This window comes from Vipera ursinii (genome assembly GCF_947247035.1).
Source record: "Vipera ursinii genome assembly, chromosome: 4".
NCBI lineage: Eukaryota > Metazoa > Chordata > Lepidosauria > Squamata > Viperidae > Vipera > Vipera ursinii.
This window is the reverse complement of record NC_139514.1, coordinates 79544579-79563927: the sequence shown is the minus strand read 5'-3', so window position 1 is coordinate 79563927 and position 19349 is coordinate 79544579.

The following is a 19349-nucleotide window of genomic DNA, read 5'->3' as shown; positions in this document are numbered from 1 at the left end:
GGGGAGTCTTTGCAACCCATGGTCTTCCAGACGTAATAATTACTGACAATGGACCTCAATTTACCTCCCGTGACTTCCAGATCTTCACGAGGAGGAACTGTATTAGGCACGCTACATCGGCCCCGTTCCACCCGTCCAGTAATGGCCTCGCAGAGGTCATGGTGAAGACCACCAAAGACTCTCTGCGCAGATTGGTCGTCGGAAACTGGCACCGTCGTCTCACCCGCTTCCTCCTCGCACACCACACCACCCCCGTGTCCACCACCGGGAAATCTCCAGCAGAACTCAGATGGGGTCGCCGGCTGGTAACTCGCCTTGACAGACTGCACCCAGACAGGCCAGCGGCAGAAAAAACAAACAACCTGCCACACAAAACATTCACTCAAGGACAAAATGTCTGGGCCCGAAATTATGGGGGAAGGGATAAATGGACTCAGGGGGTAGTTATCGATCAAACCGGCCCTTTGTCTTACACCATAAATGTTGGCGGGGGACTCACACTACGGAGACATGCAGATCAGCTTCGACCCAGGTCACCCCCCAACACCACCACGCCAGAAACAGCAACGGAAAATCCTGAACCACCCAGCACCGTTTACCCAGAAGATATCCCTACCCCTGCCGATCTCTCACCCATCACCCCCGAGGAGGCCCCTGCGACGGTAGAGAAACCTTCACCACGCAGATCCACTCGACAGAAGAGGCCACCAGCATACCTGACGGATTTTGAATGGGCCGGAAGTTCGCCGACAAGTTCCAACACCAGTTAAAATTTAATTCGAGTTACTTGTTCCGTTCAAGGGGGGGGAAAGGGGTGCAACATATTAAAACTTTAATGACAGCTGTCATAGGCCGCTTTACGCGGCCGCACTGACAGCTGTCAAAAGTAGCGCACACGCGCAGTCGCTCCCGCGGCCTACATGTACACGCGGCCGTTTGACAGCTGTCAAACGCCGCGCATGCGCATTAAGACACGAGCTGTCAAACTGCGGCTATCCCACAGCGGCAGCCGCGAGCTGTCAAAACTGGCGCATGTGCTTTAACGGCAGCTAGCTGTCAAAACGCCGGCCGCCCGCCAAAGCCAGCTGACGGGATTCCCTGCCCAGCTAACGCGCTTGCGCTATCACTGGGGAGATTCTGAACTACCAGCTGACCCATTGGCCACGGTTCCTTGGCGGGAAGAATTCCCACAGCTGATTTGCTGTCCCGTTTGACAGCTGCCTATATAAGGCATGTTTTCCCTGTTCTGTTTGTCCGGGCTGACTAAAATAAACCTGTTGAATGAAGACGCTTCTCCCTCGTCCTTCTTGCCTATAATCCATTTTCAAAATGGCGGCCACCAGGAAAAAGATTTTCTGCTCTGACGCCAGAAACAATTATCCAACAGCCGGGGCAAGAAGGCTGCTAGCTGAATGTGCCCAAATCAGACAATTTGCTGCTAATCTGAATTTGCTGAAAGGGAGGATTCCCCCACCTTGGGAGCAACTAAAGCAGCGTCCAAAATGGTGGCCACTATACTCGTGGCTTGCTAGAAGCTAAAATACCTTAAGGTTTCAGCCTAAGCCTGTAACTCACTATGTTTTGAATATCAGCATTGATATCAGCACAGAAAACAATAAGAAAAGGAAGGATTCAACCTGGGAAGAATCCAAGATGGTGTTGCCTTCTGCTAGAGCCAATCTTAACCACATCTCTCTCAGGCTAAGACTAAGTCATGACTGGGGATTCCTAGCTGGAAGGAGAGAGGCATGGCAAAGGTTGATTGACTTAATCTCTAGGGCAGAAAGGCAAGATCAACCCATCTGTGGATTCTCCACTTGTCACGCTGGAGAACCCCCAGTAGCCAAACGGAAGTCCCTCCCAGTGGCCAATCCAAAACACAGATGTGACCAAGTGACTTAAAACTACATTACCAAAGAGACTATCCCTTAAGGGGACAGTTCTTAATTCCTAAAATAACTGTTTACTCTAACCAGCACAGTACCCTTTCTCACTTTTCTAAAAATAGGACTCTCTAGAGAGAATGCAATATTATCAAATACAATGACCCTAATGTGGCATGCACATATTACTTATTTATTGCTAGATAGCCTCTATGGTGTCTCCCCTTATTTTATTCCCATAAGTAGGTTGGCCTATGAGAGAGCAACTGTCCCCAAATCTCCAAAATTCCTCCAGGTCAAGTGAGTATTTGAAATGGGGTTTTTCTACTTCAAAATGTCCAAAATACTTTCAACACACTCCTATAATATAATATACATATTACATTCAATACACATGCAAACACTATCCATAGCACTTCTCCCGAACTCTGCCTGTTCAGTCATTATAATAACTACAATTGCCATGTCTATGAATTATAATAAAAACAACAGCAATATAGAAGAAGGCTTCCCCATAGACTGGAATAGTGAAGGAGGAGGAGGCAACAGGATTTTGGATAGTAAAGACTGGTTTACAAGTTAAAGAAAATAGGTGAGGCTGGATCCCAAGCTGGGATTAGGTCTGGTGATGGGATGAATCATGAAGACGTGGGTGGGCAACAAAGGCACATGACTGAGATGCAGTTAATGTCTGTGTACCAGCAGAATGTGGGATCCAATGGGGAAGAATACAGACTCAGTGGGATACAATTCATGATTGGAAAGAGGAAGAAATTTAGGGAATTGGGTTGTGATGTGTCTAGAGACTCTTCCAAATTCCTTAAAAAACAAGCAAAGGGTTGGAGCCATTTTAATTTTTTTAGATTCCATACAACCAAAGCTTAAATACTGGCTTTGTTAACACACAGTGGGTCTATGGCACCCTATTTTGTATGTAACTAATTACTTCTAATATCAGGTTTAATTATCTTAATTTTGTGATTAACGTTATCACCCATGTTTTAATTAGCATCTTGAGGAAATTATTAGTTCCGATTTAAAATGACTAAAACTGGGCTTGCATAGGATACAGTATGTAGACGATCACATTGCAGGCACTCAGACACCAAAGTGCAAATTAAGCATGCTTAATCATAATGAACTAAGGGAACATTCTAGAAAAAGAAGCAGCAGAATCTCTGAATGATATTTTATCTTCCCATAAATTAAAGAAATCATGAAGCGTGGGGGAGGGGGAAAGATGTTGAGGGAGTGCCTCAGGCAGTTTTCCCTATATTCAAGCTGCTTTCATGTAGAGGCTGGCACAAATTATGATTTTGATGGCATCCAGAGCACTACATTTACTCATCAAATCTGGGTCGATCACACATAGACACCCCAGATAGCATTTTTATTGCTGGCTTCTTGCTCTTCTCTGGGTGTGAAACTGCAGCATCTTCCTAATGGAAAAATACCGTGCTTCAGCCAATGAGAGTTATTGTTCAGCCAGTTAAAAATTAAAGTTGTGCAAATGTTATGCACACTTCCTGAAAAACTATACATTATTTTGCTGTTTGACTATTTCTATTCAATTTTAAAAATCTCAACCTTAACTGCTATACAATTATCATACAAAGACAGTGTAGCATGAAGAAAGTTTCCAGAAGATATTCTCCTTATCGCTTTCTCTCTCTCTCTCTCTCTCACACACACACACAAAGGTTTAAAGGCAGCAAACAAGAAATGGCAGTAGAATTAACTTGCATTAATTAATGCACAGGATAGAGACTTTAACAAGGTTGATTAGTTATTACTTTGTATATAGTTGAATTTATTGAATAGATTGTAAATTATAAAGTGTGAACTGTCAGCACTTATTCACAAAGCTAATAAGTTCCTCCACAACTGTCATATCTTTAGGTGACTACGTAACACGTAAAACTAGCCAATGAGTTGGCATTTGTGGAGTTTAAAATAATCCTGCTTTGCTGGAACATAGCACTGCTTGGGTGGACAAGTAATTTTTCCAGTTATCTCCAACAATGCCAGAAGATAAATTTAGGAGGATTCTTAATATGTTTCAGGAAAAGTGAAGACTCATTATTTTGCAGGTGTTTCCTTTTCTAGTCTTTTTCTTTTGTGCCTCTGTAATATTAGAGAGAGCTACCATGTGTGGGCTGGAAAAATCCAGACAATCACTAGAAGGCAGCAAAGGATTTTCCATACAGCTTCTCTTTTTTTACCATCTAGTGATCCTCTGGATATTTGTCTCCCAGATGGGAATGACCTAAACTTGGGAGATTGTTGATGATTGAAGTTGCTCTTCACAATACAAGACCTAAAGCTGATTTGTAAAGTGTGAAAAATACACTGTCTAAAATAATCATCTGTATTACCAATGCCTGCTTTGTAATTCCTTTTTTTATAAGATCACTAAATAGATGTCTGATAGTATGAAGTGCTGGGCTAAAGGAAAATGAATATGTGCCAAGGTCTTTTTTTTTTAATGGTAGGCAGATATTTCATCACGGGACCAAAAGCACATATGTAGTGTAGGAGGTCAGCACCCTCCCTCCCAGAGAATGAAATATTTTGGGGGAATATTGAAAGAGGCAGGATAGAATACCGTATTTCCCCTGAAGGAGAAATGGAGAAAAAAATCTTAGGCAGAAACATCCCCAGTCTCTCTTTCCCCAGGCAGAAACTTGAGAAGGCCAATCTTTAGAAATGGAGATTTGGTAATCCATATCAGAAAGAATTTGGGCATATTATTCATAAGCAAAATGCCTTCAGCCCCCACAGCCACAATAGGAGTCAGGCAACAATAATTAGAATTCCAAAAGGGCACACACAAGCACAGGGCAAAATACATGTCACAACAGGCATCTCAAACACAAAGCCGCAAAGAAGGTATAAAAACCCATCTGTTGTGCACTGGGATCGTTAGGCACTGACAGGGTGAAGGTGAAAACAACAGAACATTTATTAAGTTAACACAGAAGCGACTTTAACAGCCGCTTTGACATCTATTTTTATGGAGTGCTGCTAGGCGGCGGCCAATGACTTTAAAGCAATTTTCCCACCCGAAACACAAGTTGCAAAACCGTAGACAGACAGACAGTTAACAGTTTAAACAAACACAGCAGTTACTTATTTATAACTTCCCATATGATTTACATCAATACATAACACCCCTTCACCTTAGTTGGTTCACATATGTTCACATTGAACTTAGTCCTGCAAGTACTTCGGTGGTTTCTGTGACTGCTCCTTGGTACCACCAGTGGTTCCCAGCCTGCCAGCTCCTTCGCTTGGCTGGGTAGACCCGGGTTCTCAGACCCATTGGTTACAGGTAGACCCATGTCCCTTCGGCTGGTCTGGCCAGGTAGACCTGAGCCAATGTCTATGGACGGAGTGGTTTTCGACGAGCTGGAACACCGGTCCATCTGCATGTCCTGTTCAGTGGGTGCAGTCTTTCCACTCGGGGATGACTCATTCCCAGTTAACACACCATCCACAACTTTGTGAGTCTTGCCAGCACCCTGAGACTCCATTGTAATGCTGCTGTCATGCTGGTTCTGGTTTTGGCTCACATCTCTGTCAGGAACCAGCGTCTGGTTCACTAGCCACTGGTGCAATTGGTTGATGTGATGGTGGGTCACTTGACCATCTTCCAGGACCACTTTATATGAAAGTGGTCCTGACACCTTACAAACCACAGCTACCACCCATGGTGCCCCTTGACCATAGTTTCATGCCCAGATGCAGTCACCAACTTGCAAGTTCCTTGGGGGCTTTGGCTGTATGGTGTCTGAGGCAACTCAGTCTGGATGGAGATGGTCCAGCTTTGTAGTTAGCCGATAACTCCATCTGAGTTCTGCTGGGCTGCGGCCCGTAGAACTGCAGAGGGTTGTGTGCTGGCAGAGCAAAAGTCTGCCAGCTGATGCTGCCAATCACTGGATACGATTCTCTTTAGTGACTTCTTGGTCGTTTTTACCATGCGCTCTGCTTGGCCATTCGAAGCTGGGTGAAAAGGGGGCTGAAGTGGCATGCATAATCATGTTAGCCCTCAAAAAGGACTGAAACTCAGCAGCAGTAAATTGTGCCCTGTTGTCTGATACTATTATGCTGGGTAAGCCATGTGTGACAAAGGTTCTGCAAAGTTCTTGGATGGTCCTGGCAGTAGTCATGGTAGGGACTGGTGCGACCTCCAGCCACTTCGAGTGACTGTCCATGACAGTGAGGAACAGTTGTCCCTGGAATGGTTCCGCATAGTCTATGTGAATCCTAGAGCATGGGGTTTGTGTGGTTTCCCAGTGATGTACTGGGACTTTAGGCATTTTAGGTCTGGATTGCTGGCAAATGTGGCATCCTTTTACTTGGACCTCAATATCCTTATCCAACCCTGGCCACCACAGGTAGCTTCTCACGAGTGCCTTCATCCTGACTATCCCAGGATGTCCCTCATGCAGAGATTCTAAGACTCTAGTCCTCATAGAGTGTGGAACTATGACCCGACTTCCCCAAAGAATGCAGCCCTTGTAAGCTCATCCTTCCTTACAGTATACCAAAGTTATGAAATTCTGCCACCAGACTAGCTTCGAGCCACCCCCTCAGCACCCAGTTCAAAACGCAACTGAGCATTTTGTCAGAGGCTGTCTCAGCAGCTACATCCCGTGCATGAAGGGGAAACTCTGGCAAGTCCTGGATTGCCAGGATGTGTGCAGCAGGTACGGGGTCTGGCTCTGAGTGAGGGAGGGGCAGTCTGATGAGTGCATCTACGTGGCCCATTTCCTTACCTGGCTTATGGACTAGTAACTATAGGCTGCCATAAAGATGGACCACCTCAGCATCTGTGGAGAGAGGATCTGAGGGGTTTGTTTGTCTGTAGCGAACAGACCAAGAAGTGGCTTGTGGTCCATAAAGACCGTGAATGGGCGACCATAACGAAAATCATGAAAAAATTTTATGCCAGCCACGATGGCCAATGCCTCTTTATCAATTTGGGTGTAATTCCTTTCTGCCGGTGACAGTGTCCTTGAATAATAAGCTATGGGAGCTTGCCTCCCATCAGCCATTAGATGGTTCAAGATGGCTCCTATTCTGTATGGGGAAGCATCACATGCAATACTGATAGGCAACTTCTCATTAAAATGTGTTAACATGGATTTGGATGACAGCAGTGATTTGACTCCTTTGAAACTTTCCTTGTGGACACTTGTCCACTGCCATGGTGCCCTCTTGTCCAAAAGCCTATGTAAGGGCTCTGCCAATGCAACCTTATGTGGAAGGAATGCATGGTAGAAATTGAGTTACCCTAAAAATGCCTGTAGCTCCCCTTTTGACTTTGGTCTGGGAGCCTGTTGAATAGCTTTGAGCTTAAATTCAGTGGGGTGTATGCCTGTGGCGTTAATGCAAAACCCAAGGAACTCTGTAGAGTTCACACCAATTTTGCATTTGTCCCTCTTGAGGTTCAGCCTCGCTTTCCGTAAACGCTGAAGGACGACTTTGAGCTGTTCAGCCAATATTTCTACTGACTCCCCAGCTATGACGACGTCATTGAAATAAGAGCACAAACCTGGAATGTTTTTGAGTGTGCACTCCATCATGCTTTGAAAAAGACCTGGGGCCACACTGACCCCAAACTGCAGGTGACGAACCCTGAATGCCCCTCTATAGGTCACTATTGTTTGAGCTTCTGCTGTGGCATCATCCACGGGCAGTTGCTGATATGCCTGTGCCAGGTCCAATTTGGCAAATACACAACCTCCCTGTAGTGATGCCAAGATATGGCTGACTACAGGTACTGGATATGCATGCTGCTGAAGTGCTTTATTAATAGTGCACTTATAATCCACGCATATGCGCACTTCACCATTGGGCTTAAGAGGCGTGACTATAGGAGTATCCCACAAACTGCTATCTACTGGTTGCAACACACCTTGCTGCACCAACTTATCTAACTCTGCATCAATCTCAGGTTTAAAGGAAAAAAGCACTCTGCGAGGCTTAATCCTGATTGGGGTTACAGTTGGATCAAGGTGGAGGGCAATTGGAGCTCCCTTGTACTTGCCTAAGCTAGGGCTGAAAACATCAGCATATTCCTGGCATACAGTCATCAGTTTTGCTACTTGCATTCTGTTTATGCCAGACATATGGATGCCCAGGGCATAAAACCAGTCTAATGCATTGAAGCCTGTGTGCTGCCCCTCAACTACCACGACATCAAGGGAACCCTCAAACTCTTTGAATTGTACTTTTAGCATAGCTTCCCCTTTAACCGCTACACAGGAGTTTTGAAAATCCATCAACACTAGATTTGACGGCTTGAGTCTTTGGCCACTGCAACTGCAAATGTAGTTAAAAGTTGTTTGAGAAGCTATGGACAGGGCTGACCCGGTGTCCAATTCCATTGAACATGGAATTCCTTGAAGCTTGACTTTAAGCCTAAGGTTAAAGCCAATGACTTTAAAGCAATTTTCCCACCAAAAACACAACCTTGCAAAACCGTAGACAGACAGTTAACAATTTAAACAAACACAGCAGTTACTTATTTATAACTGCCCATATGATTTACATCAATACATAATACTACCCACTCTCAACTCCATTTTGTCAGCTGTCCCAGAACTACAAGCAGTTGCTGGTTTTGTGCATCAATAAACAAGAACCTTCTTTCCTAAGCAGCTAGCATCCATTTTATTTCCAGTGTCTTAGCCTCCATTTTATTTACTCCTGGCTTGGAAATGGACCTGATTTTTCTCTCAACAATAGAAAAGAAAAATGCTAGAGTGCACCTGGACAGTGCCACATAACTGTCTTGATTATAGAATATAAAAAGAACAAGGAAAAGAACAGAAACCGGTGTTATTGCTGCTGCTGCAGGACATTGTACTGGAAAGGGTTAGTGAGAGAACTGCTTGAAAGGAAGGGTAATTAAATAGGTTCAGACTTTAGATCTTATTATTTGTCTTTACTTTTATGTATGTAGTGGTTTTATAAATAATAGTTTTGATTTTCTACTTTAGTAGCATAAATAACTTTATTTATTTATTAAACTTATATACCACCCTTCTCCCGTAGGACCCAGGGTGGTTCACAAGGTGATTAAAACAATATTACAATACAAAAGTTAATAACAATTAAAATAAATTAAATTATCCTTAATTGAAATCTAAAATCCCTTTAACTCTAATTAAAAAACCCAATTACAATAAGTTAAAAATTAAAAGTTCTCAGTCCTGGCCGGAAACCTCAAAGAGCCAGGTCTTCAGGTCCCGGCGGAACGAACGAAAATCAGGGGCAGTCCTGAGCTCTATGAGTAACTGGTTCCAAAGGGCAGGCATGCCCACAGAGAAGGCCCTCCCCCTGGGTGTCGCCCGCCGGCAATCCTTTGCCAGCGGCACCCTGAGAAGGCCCTCCCTGTGGGAGTGCACAGGATGAAGGGAACTTGATGCTGGCAGCAGGTGTTCCCTCAGCACCTTGATGTTTGGAGGACCAATTTAATGTACTGGATAAGGCATGAGGCTAGAAAACAAGTGTTTTAGTCACATCTTAGACATGAAACCAGCTAGCTGATTTTGGGCCTGTCATTTTCTTTCAGTCATATGAAGAAGGGAAGGGAAAACCACTTCTGAAATCTCACCAAAAAACCTGCAGTTATTAATCCAGGCTGTTATGTATGGGTGTGAGTAGTTGCAGCTCTGAAGAACCATCGGTCCATCTGAGGGCGCTGTGCTGTGGCCAGTTTGGCTGAAGTATTTTCAGTGGGAGATTCAGATGGTTGGATTGGCCAGAATGGTACCTGACTAGGTATATAAGGGGTCCAGGTAACCCCCTTTGTTCAGTACGCGCCTTCCTACAATAAAGAGCTGACATGTGGTACTCATCTGCCTTGTCCTTGCTATGTGGTCCAGAACCATCTACACAATAGTGGTGACGAAGGTGGGATTGATGCTGTTTCGCTCAAGAGCTGAATCACTAGCTGAAGTCACGAGCTGAAGTCACTAGAGCGGGAAAAGTAAATTCTTTCCTGATTCCTTGCCAAAGCAGCATCTTAGGACCAGTCTTAGGACAGGTGAGGATCTGCACTGATTATAAATGCACTGTGAACCAAGCTTTAAATGTGCATGCTTACCCGGTTCCAACGGTCAGCTGCATCCTCGCCTCTCTCCAGTGTGGCGTAATCTTCGCAAAGCTCAATTTGGCGCAAGCATACCAGCAGCTGACAGTTACCAAGGAAACAGCACTCAAACAATAGAGTCACATAAAGGAGCTTTCAGAGTCAACCGTTTGCAGTTCGGCATTTCTATAGCTCCTGGAATTTTTCAAGAGGTGATGGAGAAAACGCTGAAGGGCATTCCAGGAGTATGCCCTTATTTTGATGATGTCCTAATAGCTGGGAGCTCTGAGGAAGAATTGGCTGAAAGACTGCAGGCTGTTTTACACAGATTTCACTCTGCAGGGCTGAAGCTCAAAAAAGACAAATGCAACATTGGAGTGGCATCTATTGATTTTCTTGGATTCAGAATAGATGCCAAGGGGGTACATCCTGCAGAATCTAAGGTGAAGGCAATAAAAATGGCCCCCACACCAAAAAAACAAAAGAGAATTGCAGGCATTCCTGGGGCTCCTAAATTTCTACCATTCATTTCTGCCACACAAAGCTGACATAGCAGAGCCTCTGCACAGACTGCTAGACAAGCAAGCTGTGTGGAATTGGACTCAGACACATGAAAATAGTTTTAGACACTTGAAGGAATTACTGTCTAGCAACTCCACTGTCACCCACTTCATAGAGTCTAAACCCATATGCATAGCCTGTGATGCATCTCCATATGGAGTGGGTGCTGTTCTGAGCCATCTTGAAGACAATGGGAAGCAAGTACCTATTGCGTACTACTCACGCACATTGTCAGGGGCAGAAAGGAACTATGCTCAAATTGACAAGGAAGCCCTGGCCATAGTGGCTGGGGTCAAGAAATTCCATGATTACCTGTATGGCAGGGAATTTACCATATTCACAGATCATAAGCCTCTATTGGGGTTGTTCACAACAAACAAACAGACACCACAAATTTTATCACCCAGGATGCTGCGGTGGTCAATATTCCTATCTGCATACTCTTGCAAGATAGTTCTCAAACCAGGTAAAGAGATGGGCCATGCAGATGGATTAAGCAGGTTACCTGTTGACAGGCCTGAACCAGACCCAGCACCAGCAGCCCAAATTCTGTCAATCCAGGATCTACCAGAATGCCCCCTGCAGGCAAAAGACATAGCCACAGAAACAGTAACAGACAGAGTCCTGAGTAGAGTTCAGTCTTGGGTAGTCACAGGGTGGCAGGACAAGTCATCTGGAGCCGAGTTCCAAGCATTCTTCAATAGGAGGCATGAGTTGTTGGCACACAAGGGCTGTCTATTATGGGGAAGTAGGGTCATCATTCCCGAAACACTGAGAGACACAGTCATTCAGGCACTACATGAAGGACATCCAGGAATAGTTAGAATGAAAGCGTTAGCAAGAAGTTATCTGTGGTGGCCTGGCCTGGATAAGGCCATTTAAGAACAGGTAAATAGTTGTTATGACTGTCAAAGGTCCAGACCTGAGATGCCTCAGGCATCAGTACACAAATGGGAGGAGACACACAATCCATGGTCCACAGTACACATTGATTATGCAGGTCAATTCCAGGGGCAGTTGTTCTTAGTGGTAGTGGACAGCCACTCTAAGTGATTGGAGGTAATACCAGTCACTAGCATGACCTCGGCCAAAACCATCCAAGTGCTCAGGGGCCTCTTTGCCACACACGGACTTCCTGACATATTGGTCTCAGACAATGGGCCTCAATTCACCTCTGCTGAATTCCAGACGTTCACCAGGGCCAACTTGATTAGGCATGTTACAACAGCTCCCTTCCACCCGTCGACCAATGGATTGGCAGAACGTTTTGTGCGAACAACCAAAGACGTATTGCAGTGCATCATCATGGGTGACTGGCATCAAAGGTTGGCAAAGTTCCTGTTGGCTCAACACACCACACCTTGCACTACTACAGGAAAGAGTCCAGCAGAACTTTGTTGGGGCCAGCGTCTAATCACCAAATTGGACAGGCTGCATCCTGACAGAGTGGCTGCTGAACCCGAGCATCCCAGAGTGCCTAGAGAATTTCTCATAAATGACTTGGTTTGGGCACGGAGCTATGGGCCAGGTCATTCGTGGATTCCGGGGGTGATGGTTGACAGAACTGGTCCATTGACATACATTGTAGGGGTGGAGGGAAACCATCATATCAGACGCCATGTAGATCAAGTCAGGAAGCGGGTTCCTGAAAGGTCATGGGATGAGCAATCACAACAAGCAACAACACCTGAACAACAGGGGAGTGACCAGGAATTGGGTCAAACAGAACATTGGAACTATAGTCCTAGCATTGCCAATGATGACGCAGAAGCCCAGCAAGGGCTGAGGCAGTCTAGAAGGAGTCACAGACAACCGGCACACCTCGCAGATTATGTGCAATTTTGAACCAGCATGGAGCCACTGATAGTATAATAGTTATTGTGTGTTGTAATGTGTTTGTGTGTCAATTATTGTGTGTTGTAATGTGTTTGCATGCCAATTATATCATATATGTTTATTCTTTTAAGGGGGAAGGGGTTGTTGTGATTCAGGGTCAGCCTGTGGGTTCGGCAGTTGGGTCGGACGACTCAGAGGAGGAGGAGGAGGGGGGTGTTGAAGAGCTTGCTGAGGGGATTGGACAGCTTGATGATAGCCCTCAGCCAGGCCCCTCTCATCTGGTCACGACGCAGACCCAGCTGTGTGAGCCTGACAGCGTGGATGAAGATGACCCACAGCTGGCCCTGTTCAAGGATGCCCGACGCAGGAGGCAGTCAATCAGGAGTAAACAGAGGAAGGCAATGGGGCTCCTTGGAAGGAGGCAGAGAGAAGCCACATCCTGAACTGTATTTAAGGGGGAATGCATGAGAGGGCTGGTTTGTTGAAGGCAACCGCTTGAAAAGCTCCTGTTTCTTGGTTCATGTCTTGTTCTTTTTGTTTTTGTAGCAATAAATTTGGCAGGCGTAATTCCAGCCTCTTGCCTTCTTGTAAAAGGGGTTGTCCCTGCCTTTTCTGCAGGGCCGGTAGCAGGCTGGTACAGAACAGGGGTGTTATGTATGGGTGTGAGCAGTTGCAGCTCTGAAGAACCATTGGTCCATCTGAGGGTGCTGTGCTGTGGCCAGATTGGCTGAAGTATTTTCGGCGGGAGATACAGATGGTTGGATTGGCCAGAATGGTACCTGACTAGGTATATAAGGGGTCCAGGTAACCCCCTTTGTTCAGTACGCGCCTTCCTACAATAAAGAGCTGACATGCGGTACTCATCTGCCTTGTCCTTGCCATGCGGTCCAGAACCCACTACACAATACAGGCAGTCACTAGGGATCAACATTCATTCAAAGATACCCCCAAAAGCCCACAAAGCATTTTTTAAAAAAATCCCATTTATATCTCGCCCTTCTCCGAAGACTCAGGGCGGCTTACAATCTAAAGCACAATGTGCTTAGCAATAGTCTTCATTCTATGTATATACCTGCTTATTAGGGCTTTTACGCCCCCCCCCCCAGCGGCATTTTTACAAAGTCAGCTTATTGCCCCCAACAATCTGGGTCTGCATTTGCTTATGGACTGGTTAGATGTATGTTTGTCTCAGCTCATAACCCAACCCACTCTCCAACAAGATATTCTTTCAGATCTAGAAATTAAGTTCAAACCTGATTTAAGCTTCACAAGTGAAAATTAGGGATGATCTTGGAATTCTGAAGTTACATATGAGTTAAATATCTGTACTCCCCAAAACAAGTCCTTATAGCGCAGCAAAAAACATTCTGAAGATTGAGATTGGCATATACTGGTATTAACATAATGTTTTGCTAGCTGTCCATTTGTAGCCTGTTTTACTTTGTATTCTTCTGAAGAAAAGCACAATACAAAGAAAGCTTATATGAAAGTCTAAAGCAATATTGATTCATCATCTTGGTGGTCTTTCATCAGGTACCCTGAAAAATAGAAATTAAATTCTGCATAAAGATTTAAAATAAAATATTTCTTTTTCACCGGGGAACATTGTAATTATTTTAAATGAAGTAGCTATTTTATCACAACTAGGTGGTCATCATTGCTATTAAGATTTGGCTATTTTTTGAGGGGAGGGGGATAACACTCTTGTTTAGCTTTTCCACAGATTAAGGTAGGATTTTTGGTGCCCAAAGTTTTGGCCTACAATCCTCCAAAATTCAACATATTCATTTCTTGTAACTCATGACATTGTAATACCATGGTAATACCGTAATATCAAGGTATACACAATAACAGGCTTAATGTTCATATTATTAGGGTATCTTCTTCCTTTCCAAAGCAACAAATCTTCAAGGATAATACACTAGATAAAATAATTAACATTTGGTGGCATTGTATATATTCATAATTAGGTATCTAAGGCAGCCATCTCACTTTGCCTGATCTTATGTCTGGACCAGAGCTACAGTTTACAGTAGAGATTTTAAATCAAACTTCTCCAGTGTAATGACTAGAGTAAAATTGTTAGGATTCTTTGCTCAGAAACTATGCTATCAAAAGTCACAAAATTCCAGTAATAACAGTGTACATATGTTATTATGTTTGATGGAAATTAATGCTAAGAAAACTGTGATCATGATCCTATTGTCATTTATATAAATATGATAGAAAATACTGAGATCTTCACATGGAGCCATCTCCTTTTAAACTTTATTTTACTGCTCTCTTCATTACCTATTTCCTGCTCTTTCACTGATCCATATGGCTTCCTTCCTTTGTTAATGAAATTTAAACAGCAACAGCTGTTTAGTGTCATACTGGCCTTTCTAGGATGGCTACATGGGGGACTTTTGCATTTCTCTCTTAATTTTTTTCCTTCAGCGTTTAACTAAGTGCCTATTTTCATAATGCCATACCTAAAAGTATGTTAATTTTCTATCAGATACATGTCTTCTAGTCACTAGAGAGTAGCCATATTTACCAAAAATGTTAGTGGTTTTCCATGACCATGCAATCCTAAAATTGCCTTTTTTATGGTGTTGTCATCTGCCATCTGAAGTAGGACTTCAGGGAATGTCATCAGAATAAGGTAGTTTGGCAGATGTTGAGGGGGGCACCGGGTACCTAGAAATGCTCCATTTCAATGTCAGGATGATAAACCTATATATTTTAATTATCAGATGTTTTGCTCCATGGAGGATTTCCCTATAAATTGTTAAGGCCATCTGATATAATTGCTGTTGTCTTTTCTTTAATAAGAACATTAAGCCAGTGCTGTTGATATGCTATTCTTATTTTTATGTGAAGCCCTTATTCCCAAGGATAACTTATACTTGTCCTGTTTTCCAAGTCATTCCCTAACAATAGCATGAATTATATAAATTTATTTTCATTAATGAATTCATTAATTTGATTTGAACAATATGGAGTAAGTCTGTTATTTCAGATTAGAACAGTTTTACTCAGTTGTGTATAAACATGACTAGATAATCTACTATTCAAAGATAGATCTTTTTTTTCATTTAAAAGCCACTCACAGCATCTTAATATGGCAGACAATAGGTGAAATCAACAGTTTTAATAGGGAACAACTAACATTTCCCAGGCTATTCTTCTGTATTGGATTTCAAACAACTGATATCAGTTTGGACATGTATAGATATGGGGCCTGCATTTAAAGTCAGAAATTCAATCAATAGACTGTCTCTCAACAGAGTTTACAAGATTTGATCAGTTAGAAGTGACCATCTGGCCTAATCCTGGGAGTTCTGAAGTCTCGTGTAGATCGTCTTCACTAATGTAATTTTTATTTGGTTAACATTAATAAACTATAGCAAACCCTGCAGATCTCACACTCTGGAGCTGTAACTCAATTTTTCTCTTTTATATGAGTCAAGTCAAACATCTGCTTTTCTGAAGGGAATATACATGTAAGTGTGCGTAGGGAGACTAGTAAGAGCAATGTGATGCAGGCATGAGGCATACCAGTTTTGAAGGCATTGTTTTTGAAAGAGAATGGCAAACTGTGGTTTCTTTAGAAAAAAATATAAAAACAGTAAATTAGATTCAGAAGTAAGTCAACTTGAACAACTGAAGAAAAACCTACTGATTTATCCTTTTACTTTTCTTTTTAAAGAACACTGATTATTTATTTGGTTGACAATGAAATAAAGTTTCACAAATCAAAGATTGTTAATTTGGACAACAAATTTGCATTCAATACCTCTCTTGTAGGACCCCCTTCTCTAATAGGTCTTCAATCAAGACAGTTGAGTACTTTATAATAAGTCCCTCATCCATTATTACTTGATTTTATTTATATCCCACTTTTCATTCAGGAGCTCAAGACAGCATACAGTTACTCCCTTCCCTTATTTACCCCCACAAAAACAACCTTATGATGTGAATTGGGTGGAGAAACAGTAGCACCCCATGAGCTTCTATGGCTAAGTATTACAGAATGGGTTTTCTCAGTGTCCATTCAATACTTTCACTACTACTCTATATGAGTAGTGGTTGCAGAAGCATTTAATTAATGACTGTATAAATCTAATCATATAATATTATATATGCCTCAACAGATGTAAGAGCATAAAACAGAAGTGGAATCCACTTGAACTAAAATAGCAGTTGTTGAAGACCAATGTTTTATTAGGCTTTTGGGGAAAAATCTCTTAGAAGGTTATTGAAAAATATAATCTGTGTTCTCAGTGGCCAAAATTGTCAAACAGGAGATAATGACAAGATCATTTTTTGTGTGGTGGGGAATAGTGGAAGATATTACAAGGTACTTTTTATGTGGTGTGTGTGTTTGTGTGTAACAGTTAGATTAAATAAGAAGGAATATGTGTGTTATGCATGCCCACAGAAAATATGAATGATGCAAAGAGTATTAGCTGATACTCTTATAAAATTAAGAGAAACAAAACAATTATCACAAGAAATTGCAGAACCCTATTGCAAGTCACCTTTTCCCCCTGAAATAGTATTGGAAAATGTCTTTTGCAATTGACTGATGGTGATTTTATCAGTACTGATTGTGTTTAAGTGGTGTTTCAGTTGCTTTGGGACTGCATCCAAGGAAAACTTATTATTGGTACTGTCTTTGATTTCTTTTGCCATAGTCATTCTACTTCTGTTTGCAGGTCTTTGCATTTTGTGATTTTCTGCAGTTGTTGTTGTTGTTGTTATGGCTGATCTCACACAGTCAGGCAGATATTTAGAATAGATTTGGCATTTTTACTCATCCCAAGGACCTGAGACAGGCAGATGTTCTTGTTTGATGGTATTAAAAGTATTGTCACAAGATATAAGCTTTTCCAAGTAAAGCTGCCTTTTGCAATTGACTGAAGGTGATTTTATCAATGCCAGTGCAGTTCAAATGGGACTCCAGATGTTTATGGATAGTAGCCAGGGCACATATTTATTAGTCAAATTATACCTGGAAAAATTAGTCTACTAAAAATATAAAAGTAGTATCTTGCATTTAGATCTACTACTGAAGGAATTTGTATACTTGAGATGTTGATCTGATCTTCACAATTTACCTATTTTAAACATTTTTTATTTGTTTTTATTATTTTTTAATCAGTGGTCAATTGATTTAAAATTGAAAAGCAAGCAAGATAGTTTCTGATGAATTAAATAGAAGGTAACATTTGGGGCAATTTTGTACCTTACATTGAGAATTAAAATATTTTCTGTTTGATATATAAACTACACTGATTTCTAGTTTAGACACACAACTACCAATACCTTCTTTCCACTGAAAACATGAGACAAGTTTTACTTAAACCATAAAGGTTGGTTTATTTAGAATATTTTAAATAGTTTTATTGATTAATGTTTTGCTTTATTTTTTAATTTGATTTGAGATTTTTTTACATCATATATCTTCTAGAATTTGAGGAACAAATGGTACCTCTCATATAGTTGGATATACAATTGCATTGACTAAAAAGTTGTACATAAACCATAAATACATTACATTCAGAAAAATCAAGATTTTTCTAAATAAAATCAAAACTTTTCTAGACAAAACTGGATTGAAAAAAAGCTTTAAAAAGCTAAAGGTAGGCTGAGAAAACTGGACAAGATTCATTCTGCATGCAGATACCCTATTTACAAATCCATAAAACAATTAGCACTGAACTAATGATATTGCTTAACTGTATTTTTGATTAATGCATCAATAATTTAACACACTATTTGTTTAGTTTCCCAAGCTCCCCCTATTATTTACTGGCCTTGTCATGGCTTCTCATAGCTCACATGTTTTATAAAACATTTCCCAAGCTGTTATAAAGACTAGTTTGTTTTAATGCTCCAACATAACATAGCAAAAGCTATTAACAGGTTGATTAGCATAATCCATTGTGATCTCTCAGCATCTAAAAGTTCAGCTCTGCAACTGAACAGAGCTGGAAAATTGCTTTGAAGATTTTATGATACAATAACTATCCATTTGATAAGCAATTAAAAATATATTCTCGGACACTAAGAGGGAGGACAATGGGAACAGGAGGAATGTGGGGGGGTGTGGAATATAGATTGTATTGGTCTTATTCCCTAGTCAAGTTGCACATTGCTGATGGTCTTTAAAACCCTGATAACACTTTGCATCTAATTTAGATTTGCTAATCCAAGAGAGAAAGGCTATAGCATTCTTATCCTTGACTAGGTGCATTGTTTGTTTGAACCTGTGAGGCTCTCTACATGCCATCGGTCCTCAGGCTGCAGTGGCTCCCTGACTAGACTTTTTATTTTGGAAAGTAAGAAAGTCTGCTCAAAGGCAGGAGCAGCTCTAGATATCTGTCTTTGTTCCTTCTCCAAGAGAAATGGCTTCTCTTGCTCCTGATTCTAGTGCTATAAACCAGTTCCCAAGGATCAGTGCATCCTTTTAAAAAGCACTGGTGAGCATATACAACTTGCAAAACTTGGTGTACCCATTGCAAGGCAGGCAGTGTTGTCAGGCTATTCAACTTCACAGACTTCATTTATTCATTTCTTTACAAATATTTCTAGCCTGGGTTTCAATGATTTTTATTAGTACCCCTCCCCCAAATGCACATCTTTAACATCACAAAGTGAAAATGCCACAAATGGAGCTTTCACGAAATAGTTTGTAGTCTAAGGCAAAACAGAACCCCCCTTCCATATCCACTTGCAGCAAAATATTCAGGAGGCAAAATGAGACAAGGCATTTTCACATGTACTTAATCCAATCTTCTAACTTCTTTGGCAGTAACATAGGAATACTAAATTAAATAGCTAACACAGTGCTGCCCTTTCAGAACAAATTCATGTGTTGTCTGAGGCAGCTGACTCATTTTGCTTAATGGTAGGGATGGCCTTTGAGACAAAGGCACTTAAATTCATATACAAGGAAATCAACAGTGTGTAGGACTTTG